The sequence below is a fragment of the Colossoma macropomum genome, unplaced genomic scaffold (assembly GCF_904425465.1).
Source record: "Colossoma macropomum unplaced genomic scaffold, Colossoma_macropomum, whole genome shotgun sequence".
Lineage (NCBI taxonomy): Eukaryota > Metazoa > Chordata > Actinopteri > Characiformes > Serrasalmidae > Colossoma > Colossoma macropomum.
This window is the reverse complement of record NW_023494803.1, coordinates 18,288,004-18,300,206: the sequence shown is the minus strand read 5'-3', so window position 1 is coordinate 18,300,206 and position 12,203 is coordinate 18,288,004. Positions and strand designations below refer to the sequence as shown.

General features: G+C 39.3%; 1 protein-coding gene across 1 annotated transcript in view; it reads right to left on the bottom strand.

Moving 5' to 3' along the window:
• The window catches only part of akt1 (v-akt murine thymoma viral oncogene homolog 1), a 71,691-nt gene extending 65,957 nt beyond the window's left edge, over nt 1–5,734 (bottom strand). Inside the window, exon 1 of the mRNA XM_036592677.1 lies at nt 5,571–5,734. The gene's annotated coding sequence lies outside the window, so the exon portion shown is untranslated. The remainder of the gene's footprint in view (nt 1–5,570) is intronic.
• Nucleotides 5,735–12,203: the final 6,469 nt, after the last annotated feature.

The window sequence follows — 12,203 nt, the reverse complement described above, 5'->3', positions numbered from 1 at the left end:
GAGGTAAGGTGCTTCACAAGCTGTCTTGAGGACCTCCCTCATATCTCAGGCTGTGATGTAGACTGATTTATTAATAAAAAACACACACACACACACACACACACACACACACACACACACACACACAGACACTCAAAAACAACTCAAGAAGAGTAAAGGATACAAGCTATTCTTCAAAAATTACATTTTTGACTTTCAAGGAATTTTACAGCCAACTAACTTAGTTAACCTAGCAAGCTAACTTGGGTAACCTGACTAGAAATTGTTGGCTTGTTCTAACATTTATATATGTTTACTATATATTCAAATGTTTTATATGTACATGTAGTTTCAAATGTTGTGGATGAGGAGGTCATAGTGAGGGCCAGATCATTCAGATCAATGAGGAAGAACGACAAACCACACAAAGTACAGGTTTGACACCGTTACGGCTAGGGATGGAAGAGAGAGCTGCATCTGCAGCATTACTGTACTGAGTTGGCTAATCAAAGATGTCAGCTACTAGCACTAACCAACAAATTGAGAGTTTAAAGAGTTTAAATCTGCAGCTGCAGTGCTTTGTTAGGTCAGACTGCTTTTGCAATATCAGTAAACTGATAGACTTTGAACTTCTTATTCAAATAATCTGTTCCTCCCTAAATGGTGCTGCAGCTACGTTCTAGTGCCAGCATGGCATTTAAGGTGAGTGCTGCATCTTGGAGATGGAAAGGAAATCTGAATGAGAGGCCATTTCTTTCTCCTTTTTATCCTGGCTGTTAACATCTGTTCCAAGCCGTGTGGATGTTCTTGAATAAACAGATTTTCAAATCTTGGGCTTTTGAAAGCTATTCCAAAGGAGAGGGCAGAGTACAGCACCACCTCTGAGCATAAATCAACCCGAAGGAGACTTTCTGCAAAGTGATGGCTGCAGACATGAACGCCAGCATTTACTCTAAAGTTTTAACTCTCTACCCTTTAGATTGGATTGAGCAGATTTTAACTTGTGCTTGGTCAGAAATTTATAAAATCCCCTGGTTGTTCTGGTTTGCAGTTGTGGCACTAAGGAACAGAGCAAAATGCCTTGAAACTGGACTGCGCCATTTGTTTTGGTTTGACCGGAAACAAAATTACCTGCTAACAGAAACCAATGCAAGTAAGAACCCAGAAATGTGAAAAAGGCCTATCGGCTTCACTATCTCTGGACAGCCCTCCCTCTCCCCATTCACTCAGCATGATGCTAGTCGAGGCAGACATAACAGAATTGGCAGTAAGCTTTCTCCTTCGTTGAGCTGTCAATTTCGTGTAGCAGCAGCTCAAAACTGTGGTGGCTGGCTTTACATGCCTTGGAGGAAGCATGTGCCAGCCTTCCTGCTCCCACCACAAAACTGGGGAGGAAAAACTGGTGAAAAATAAAATAAAAAAAAACAAAAAACAGAGTACTGGCTCACAAATCCTGCATCACTCTGTTAACTGATGATGGGTTTATGTGTTTTTTGGCAGTTGGTAGTTTAGTAGTGAGGCTAAATAGGGCCTGTACTCCAAGGCACACACACTATTTCCTTAACTGAAGAGGAAGACTTCAATGGCTGGCACAAACATAAATAAACACAAATGTGTTGAGTGGCTGCTCCCTCACAGGAAGTCATTAGTTTGGAATGGGCAGAGACTGCATCACACTGACCCTGTGCTTGTGAGACCCACAAAAATAAAGCACAAAATTCTTATCAAAAATGTAGGGAAACTGTTAAGAGTCTGCCTTGGGGACTGTGGAGGACAATGTAAAGGTACTATCCCAATAAAAGGCTTTTCCTATAACCGCACGTCCGAGCCAAGAACTATTATTTTTAAGCGTAAACGAAAGGCGACTAAACAGGAAATTCAAATAGTTAGGACACCCTGAGAAGCCTCTCAACTCTCTGCATGCAATCTAACACCACAACCTAGTCTCACTCACACCAGCCCTCAACTTCAGCTGTCATAAGTACACACATACAAACATTTAGCCACGTTCGAAAAGAATCTCTCTCAGAAAGAGAGCATGCCAGGCGGCTGCTAGAGACAGGAATGCAGAGATGGACAGAGCGGAATGGAGAGAAATGGAAAGAGAAAGCAAGATGTAGAGAGAACAACCGCAGAGGCAGTAACAATGCATGACGGACTTGAAACCAAAACACTGACCTACCCTTAAACACGAGCAGCCTCTGCGTTACCAGTGGACTCCATGCTACTCGGGAGGGGGGAGGATAAATGCCTGCATAGCTGGCAGCCAGCCAGCCAGCGGCAACTGAATGAACCCAATACCCTGACTGGGGGTCACATGGTCTACTGGGCCCTGGGGCCTCCACCCACTCACTCATGCTCTCGCGCGGTCTCTCTCTCTTCAATCATTCATCATTCTGGTTCTGGCTGCAGGGGCCAGCCCCATTCAATGCAAATCAGTGTCATGTGGCAGGGCAAGACGATGGGGTCTCCATGCCTCGTGGTTGAGAGACTGACCACGTTCCTATGGAACAGTCTCGTGCGATCACAATGTCAACATGGCAGGCCTTTAAGGCAGAACACGACATCACTTGGGGTTGTGTTCTGGTATAAAAGTGAATACTAGTGGGACATTTTATCATGGATAGCGTGATAAACCCAAAAATACGAAGCCAGAGTCAATATGAATTAAACATGAACTTGAAACAATTCTTATAAACACAACAAAAAGGAAACTTTGCTTTTTCCTCTCTTTTAAAATGCTCTACTGGGCAAAAATAAATACCTAACACATACAATTTCACAAAGCTGGAATATGCAGCACTGTCAGATACAGCAAAGAGTGATGCTGCAAAGTGTGAGATAGAATTCCGGATGGACAAAGATGTGAAAAAAACAAGACTGAGGATGAAGTAGGAGTGGCCAAATGGAAAAAATATTAAAATACCTCAAGACATTTTCACAATACATAATATGCATCATGATTTCTGAGGTTTGACTGAGCTGGAGCAGAGAAAAATAAACTATAATAAGCCATGTTTTAAAACCTTTATCAAAAACTATGAATACGGTGATTTTAATGAAATGTTTCACATACTGCGCTGCACTGAATCTGATTAAACAGGACTAATCATGCTCTCTTTATAATGACACATGCAGTTACCCAGTGTTCTGTTTCACAATATACTCAAAAAGGAAAACTGTGACATAACGTGACAATTTAGCATGACAATAATAAACACTGGCATATCCTTAACCTCTAGGGGAAAGACGAGAACAGTGACATCATTCATGTCCAGATAATGGAAAATACTGTGATGCAAAATTGTGTTCATATCACCTACCTCAAGCTATCCCCCCACCCCCACCCATTAGGTACAGACAGATGCATCATACCAGGGGAAGGGCTGGACATTATGATGGTAAAACCAACACAACGTCTTAAAGTATAGATTTGACTCCTATTTAGAGAGCTCCTAAAACCCTGAACAGTGCAGTGCTGTGCTGTGCTGTGGCTTTACTCATCCAAGCAGTGTCGGATTAGATCATATTATTTATTCCGGAAGCAGGTTCATCTGCATGACCATAAAATTAGTTTTGTGTTTACAAATGCAAGCCGCCACAAGGAGCTCTGAACCATGCACTGCCATTACAACATCATTAACTAGTTTGGAGGCAGTAATGTTTGTGTAGTCTTTCGGTGAACGGGGGTGACACAGCACACAATAACATCAACAGAAGCAAACATGATTTCTATATTGAGAAGGTGAGTGTATAAATATTGGGAAGCAAGAGGAAGATGGGATTTCCCCATTTATCAAGTTCCAAAAAGAGCTTTTGACTGTCAGAAGAACAAAGCATACTCCTACTACCCACAATTTACATGACTTCATGACATGAATTTTTGTGTAGTTCACCCACCTCTGACCAGAGCTACTGCATAGTAGAGGTGTGATCAAGTGGAAAGGCAATCAAAATGGTAAAAGTTTAGTTTAAGAATATTCTAAATAAGATACTGTACTGCATCAATTTGATGCAAGCTTGAGCTTGCAGGGGATTCTTGGTTTGATTTATGGTGATCAAGCAATTTATTCCATTTTTCATGAACTCTCTGAGTAATCCAGCTCACACGTGGCACTAGGAGGTCAAGCTATTCTATAATTTATCATATGTGATGTTTATAACAAATGACTAATACTCTGCAGCATTAGATGACTGTAAGTAATTTCTCGGCAATTCCTTCACCTATTATAGGCTATTAGCCATACAGACAGCTCAGAACAGCAATTTTGAGCCTTAGGACAAATACTCCTATGTAACAGGCGTGCAATGGAATGTGGTTCAATGGGGTGCAATGGAAAACTCAAACAGATCAAGAGGTTTCCTCCAGAAAACTACCAAGGCCAAAAGCAACAGAAGGACCAGTCGTACAACAAGCATCAGGATCTCCTTCTGGTTGCCCTTTTTTTTTTAGGCCTGGTCCCCTCATCCTGACTCATCCTGGCTCCTAAGGCTCGCCTACCAAGCACTGACGTGCACAATAAGCCCAAGTGTGTCTAAGCAAATTTCAAACAGCATTCCTGACATTCTGCATGTTACTGCGTCAACAGGACCCGAACGAATTCCAAGTCCTTTTAGACACTAATGGACAAGTAGAGGGAATCAAGGGTGGAGGCGTGCAGAAAAAATACCCTCAGCATCTTCAAGCGACCACAGAATGAGGCGACCAGCAACTACACCAGCCTGTGTCACATGCCACAGTTTTTGAACACAGGGCCACAAACAGCCCTTACTAAAGTCTCATGACTGTAGTAGTAATAAAGGAAGAAGAAGAAGAAAAAGAAGAGTGTGCATGCTAAAGCCTGTCGTTTCAGCAAGGCTGATGGCTACCAAGATGATTTGTTCTACGTGTAAAAAGAAAAAAACATGGGGAAAAACTGTGTCCGTCCTGTATTCTTCCTTAATGTGCATGCTGCTCTTCATGTCCTACAGTCAAAACAACATCCAAGGTTCAAGAGAGCAGCAACGTGGGAGTAAAACACAGAGCACTGGACGATACACACCCTGTAAAATCACCTCAGCCACTTCTTCGCAGCGGGTGAATGAGAAAGGCTTGGCAGAATGACAAGAACGTTTAGGTTTCTTACAACTACATATTTTTTTGCCTCAGATACTAATTCTCCCCAGATAATAAGGTTTAAGGCGAATGGTCTCGGGGAAGTCATGAACAAAAAGCAGCAGGCCTATCCGTCCACGCGGCGGTCAACTCAAGACAAGAGGACACAATGTAGAGACATGACAGATCACTAAAACATTTGGACTGGGTTATCTTCACCACACATACGGCGTTCCTGCTCACAGACGAACGGTTTTTACACGCTTTTACACTTGAATTCAACACGCACAGAGGTGTAAAGGTGCCCTTTGTTCATGTAGTACCAGTAAACGAGTATAAACCTGAGGAACAGGCAGGAGTGTGGGCCTAGTCGGGGCAGACTGGGTGAGAGTAACCGCATCCTATTCAATACAATGAGACCTTCCCTCTCAGTTAACAGTCGGACGTAGCTAGTCCACACGGAAAAGAAGGGGAGGGGGGAAAAATGACACTTTACCTGAAGAATGGATCACAAATGCCTCCGGAACATCGCTCTGGGTGGCGTCGGCGGTAATACTGGCAGCGAAATCCCACAGAAAAAAGCAGGTAAAAGTGTTTTCATTTAGCCCCCGTTCTCCTTCGCCTTTCCTCCCAACCGTTGTGGCTGCTGCGCTCCTCCCGCTCGCCTTCCGCGCGGTCCTAATGCCCGCGGTGTCACCAGCGCAATACAACAAGGCGTGTTAAAGTAAATAGGAAGGTGACAAGAAAAATACACCGATCAGCCTTTACATTGAAACCACCTCAATGTTTCTACACTCATTGTCCAGTTTATCAGCTCCACTTACCATATACGTGCACTATGTAATTCTGCAATCACAGACTGTAGTTCATCTGTTTCTCTGCATAGTTTGATAGCCCCCTTTCACCCTGTTCTACAATGGTCAGGACCCCCACAAAGCAAGTATTTTTTGGGTGGTTGATCATTTTATAGCACTACAGTGACACTGACGTGGTGGTGGTGTGTTAGTGTGTGTTGCGCTGGTCTGAGTAGATCAGAAACAGCAGTGCTGCTGGAGTTTTTAAAGACTTCTGTGTCCACTGCTGGACTGAACATCCAAAAAATATCCAGCCATCATCATTCTGTGGGCAGCGTCCTGTGACCACTGAAGAAGCACTAGAAGGTGACTAACACAAACTGTGCAGCAACAGATGAGCTCTTGCTTCTGACTTTACATCTACACGGGGGACCAACGAGGACTGGAAGTGTCTAATAGAGTGGACAGTGAGAGGACACAGTGTTTAAAAACTCCAGCAGCGCTGCTGCGTCTGATCTACTAGTACCAGCACAACACACACTAACATACCATCACCATGTCAGTGTCACTGCAGCGCAGAGAATGATCCACCACACATATAATGCCCTATGGACATTTTCCCTAGAATGTGACTCTGGATCCTCCAAATTATGAAGTCATTAAGGACTCAAAACATAATATATGGGGTTGAGGTTGTCATAAAGCTGGGCGACATACAAATACAAATATATACATAATATATACATGATACAAATGCGACATCACAATACTTCAAGAAGTGTTTACAATATACAATAAGTCACAATATTTATTTTTCCTGACATTTGGATAGTTGTAACAGACGAAGTAAAAACTACTATCCAAGACTATGAATCCAATAATTGGTATTTAACATTTCATGTACTACACTGCACTAAATCCAATTAAACATGACCAGTTAAAAAAAAGCTCAAAAAGCTCTTTGTAACCAAACATGCAGTTGACAAATGTTTTTAAGTACTGAAGATGTCCATGATACGCTCAGAAAAGCTTATTCTGACAAACTGAGACATAATTTATCACGATAACGATAAATATTGTCATATTGGCCGACTCTAGGTTGCCTTCTGATTTCAGTTCAATGTGCCGTGTTAGTTTGCATGTTGTGATATTCATCTTTCAACTACTTAATGACCTCATAATTTAGAAGATCCAGTGACATTCAGAGGACAAAATGTATTGACTTTGAAACACTTTTGCCACCGCAGCAATTTTCAAAAAACTTACACCCTAGTCTTTTCAGCATGGCATAGTGATGTAAACATCTTAATGCAAAAATAAAAAAAAATGTGGACAAAAAAAGAAAAGATTGTGAATAAAAAAAAACTGTGAGCTCACAATTGTTCATTTCCATTAAAGTCCTATAATATGAAATTGTGAACATGATGCTACATGAAAAGCTACTGTACTTTTAAATACTTTTAAATTTAGTCTGTCTTCTCAAAGTTTTATCAAATTTTTCTGATGCCAATTTTTTTATTCTACTGCTATTAGTAAGTAGACAGTTAATCAGTTAACTTTGAAATTATCAATATGTATAGACTGAAATTTGTTTTGAGCCAGTGTCTTCTAACGTGTAGTCTTGGTACCAGACATCTTGAGTTCAAATAGGAACCAATTGCAGCCCAACTGTGGGCCCCAACAGAGACCTTTCTCTTAGGCCCCTCCTCCGCTGGCTCCTTTTTGCTACTGTTTACCTTTTTCCTTTAGTTACTCAGCGAAATTTAGCAAACCTTAACTCACCAGGACCCGTCTAACTGGGACCTGAGGCTGGTATTCCTTGTCTCCCATTAGTTCACAGCCCTTCCCAGGCCCAGAAGGGACGGCTGCAGCTGGACCCTTCTGTTTAGTTCTGCGAGGACGTCTGGTGACAGGAAATTGGAACTGAATAAATTGGAATTGAGTAAACTAGTATCTGATTGGGCTCATTGGCTCCTTTCACTTCCAAGCATAAGTCATGATGTAACAAATGTGGCACAAGCATTCAATAGATCCATTTATCATGATCTCTTACACAATGTTAAGGAAAGTTGCTGTTTTGCTGTGTTCAAATAATGTGCAAAAATAAGAAATAGAAAAATTTTTTTTGGACAGAGATGATATGAAATCCTATGAAAGATGCCCCAGATGTTGCATGGTTAAATTCAATCAACACCTGATTTAATGAACAAAATGAAGTACTGATTAACCACATCAGGCACTGAAGGGTAACTACAAGTAATAATGGGCTTCCTTGAGAAAACTGAAATTGAAAAATCAACATAAATAAATTACTACTTGTTGAATAAATGTTATGTTTTTATTATAATATTCGTGTTTTTTTTCTGAGCAAATAAACACTATCTGGATAAACAGCTTTTTCACTCTCGTTTTCCAATTCAAATGATGTTTTGTTGATTTTCAAAGTGAAAATAAGTTAACACACATACAACAACAACTACAGGGAAGAAACATACATATAGCATTTTTCTACTAATTTTAGAGCACAATTTCTATGTATTTGCTGAAACGTGCTATAACTTTTGAACAGGCCACATTTTATGTTTTAGTTTTCCCAATATGTTAAATTCAGCACATAAGCAGTAATTAATGCATTATAGTGTGCGGAAGAGTGTTCTCTGTAGAGGATGAACTTATTTTCACTTAGAAAATCATCATAACGTAATTTTAAAAAGAAATACATAAAATGGACCATGATTCTGACTGGCTCAGTTAATTCACCACAGAATAATTAATCTGACTGATCTGGACTCAGATTTGAGCACTCAAATTTGAGCACATTACCACTGACCTTATAAATCAACATTTATGGAGCAAACCCACCTTACCCGTCTAACTTAGTGACTACACAAATACATAGCTAAATAAATCATGCAACTGTGATTGTAAACTATCTTTTGAATTCCGTGTAGGAGGTACTGACGTTGCTACTTTAGTAGCCCATGTATTGAAACCTGTACTATCTGCCATTTCCCTCTTAATCTATGTATAGTAAAGCTGTCCAAACACAGAGCCATTAGGTCTAAAGTTTTCCTTCGGTCACAGTCGTCTCCGGGCCTTGCAGTCTGCATTGTCTATCTTTATGTGTCAGTTTCCCATGCATGCATTCTTTGAAGGAAGAACTGACAATAGCTGTCTCCCTGGACTGCGGCCAGAGCTTCAGTGAATGATGACAAGCTACTCAGATGACATTTGTTCAAGTTGTAAGTCCATTATCAACAGGTATAATTAGTACATCAGCCAGTCTCTCTCTCTCTGCAGTTTTATCAGTGCTGTAAGTCAGTGGTAAAAGTAGGTATATAGAACCCAATATTGTAATAATTTCCCAATAGTGTAATAAACTCAAAAATGTGATAAAAATTTGCACTTAGTCGAAAATGTAATAAAACCCAATAATGTAATAATTTATTCGATAATGTAATACAATGTCTGAACTGACAATGTATTAATACTTTTACCAATAATGTAATACTTTATTACATAATTGGAAAAGTATTATATTTGTAAGGTGATCATTTTTTGTTTTCAAAATGGATGATAAGAACACTTTCAGGAGCAGTTGCCAAAGGTCTCCTACAATGCTTTTGTGCTGTACATGGGAACCAACTCAACCTGGAATGAGGGGAGCATCGATGAGATAAAGTCTTAGAACAGTTCATTCTTCTGTCAGAAAGAGCCTCCGGGTTTAAGACTTCTTGTGAAACTGCTTCTGGTTTAACTATAACTTGTCTAATCTGGACACAGGAATAAAGTCAGCTGAACGAAATTGTATTTATGACAGAGAAAAATAGTAAATCAGTCCATAATGAACACAATCAGATGCCTAACAGTGGTACACACTTAAAAAGATGGTTCTTCAATGTTTCTTTGTTAAAGGCCATGGTTCTATTTAGAACCGTGATTAGCATTAGCATTAAGCATTTCATGCTTAAATGGCTCTATGCATGGTGAAATCATTCTTCAGACTGATTCTTCAGACTGCATTTTTGAAAATGGTTCTATATAGCACCAACGAGTGTTCTTCTATGGTTATAGGCTTAAGCTTGTACCAGTAGAAGGACCTTTTTTGGTGCTATATAGAACCATTTTCAAAAATAATTCTTCAATTTCAAGAACAATTTCACCATACAAAAAACCATTTAAGCATGAAATATAGAACGCATGGTTCTAAATAGAACCATTGCCTTTAAAAACCCTTAAAGAACCTTTTTTTTAAGTGTGTAGCTTCTGTTCCTCTCAATAATGTAATAAGGTATTACACATATTACAATACATTATAATGTAATATGGTAATAAGGTATTAATATGTAATACGGTATTACATCATTACATTTTTGACCATGTAAAGTGCAAAATCTTATTACATTTCTGGCCGGTATTGCATTTTGGCCGTTGATTAGTGGTATTTTTCAACTGAATGCCAAATGCCTTAACATGACAGCTTTCTTTCGTTGTGCCAATTTAATTTCAAGGATGCTCATCCTTTTTGAGGTAATTCAAACAAAGCCCTTATAGGAAAGTCTGTTAACTCGGATGCCATCTTCTGAGCACTTTCTCCGCAAACAGACACCATGTTCAGCGCTATGAGCTTTCCCATCATATTTCAACCAGTGACCGATCTCCTTTATCACATCTCTGATTTAAAGCAAAAGATTCTGACACTCTTTCTGTTCACTGTGACAAACGGTTGCCTATAAAAGTAGACAATTTCTATATAAAAAAAATTATTAAAAAAAAAACATGTCAGAAGTTACTTAAGCAAGTATTTTAAGATTACCATACAACTACACACAATTTTAGGCAAGTTTGTGATGATTTAGAGCAGTTTACATGGTGCTAACTGGTGGGGTATTAGCCTCTATTACTTGTTAGCTACATCGAGGCATTAAAAATGTTTTGGCTGATTGACTGTGTTTGTGTAAATTCAGCCTTTACTTCATTATGGTTTCAAGACCATCACACTGAAGCAAGGAATAGGAAAGAGAGAAGTGCCATATTTCAGTGCCCTTGAGCAATTTGGGGTTGATGTTTTCTTCACGAGTACAGCAGCAATCAAGACACGTTGCTGTAAGACAGCGAACCTACAGAGTCCATTCTACTTCAGAAGTGTAGCATTACAAGACCACTAAAAGCTGAAAGGGGAATTCCATCAGTTTATCTAAATTTCTGCATGTTTTATTTGTTTGTATGTGAATAAAGCCATGTGGTTTGATGTGAAGGGTTCCACTATAGATAAACTTACCAAGTCAGAGATGTTCGTAGTGGTGGTGATGGGAACCAGACATCCCAAGTGATTAATGCCTCTAAAAGCTACATCACATCAAATCAAATCACGTTTATTGTCACATCACATTAAATAGGTGCGAAGGTGAGTGAAAATCTTAGCCCCTTCGTAGAATTTAAATACAAAAAAAAATGTAAGAAAAAATAAACATATATACACAGATGATTTCCAATGTACTGTTGTACAGTAATAGGTTATGAAATAAAACTATGATATGTACTGTTGTACACATTTCTGTATGTGCAGTTAGTGAGTCTGAGGTAGATGAATAAATAAGATGCAGGTACACAGGGGATAGAATATTGATGTAGAAATCTTCCAGATTATACAAGACATGGATAGAAGATGCACAAGATGTCAATCTATATGTGCAAGTATAAATTTGCTAGATTGCAGGTGCAAGGTGATCTGGCTATTAGATGAAATCATTATAAATATCATTGCTGTCTGAATAAAAACAAGTATCTCCAAAATGGTAACTTTACAGGAGGAAGCAACAACGTTCTTTACTTTTAATGTAAGTCAGTGTGAAGATATTTTATTTCAAGTAATTTTAGAGCATTGCTATTGGTCCATTCATTAGGAAATTTTCACATGATGTAAAGGACAGCTACCATGTTCACATGATGCAAAAAACTGAAAATCAACAAAAATGGAAATACATGTTTTTCTTTGGATGGTGATGATGTTGAATGCTGCTGGAGGCATTGTTTTATTTTATTTATTTAGATGAAAGGTTTTGGCCTTGAAATTAAAATACATCCATGGAGAAGTACATGCAGAGCGTTACAGCAAAATGATACCAGAAGAACAAAAACTTTTTTTCAGTTTTACTGCTATTTTACCATGGTCAGTGTCACATATAAAAACTCAGTAGGTTCACTGATTGTTTTGGACAGTAAATAAAATGGTTATATTTGTGTTGTGGACACAGTGACCCCTGGTTTCCATCACCACCACTGTAAAGAAATTTGAGACAGTTTCTCTAGGATGTTCTCGTTTACATCTCAAA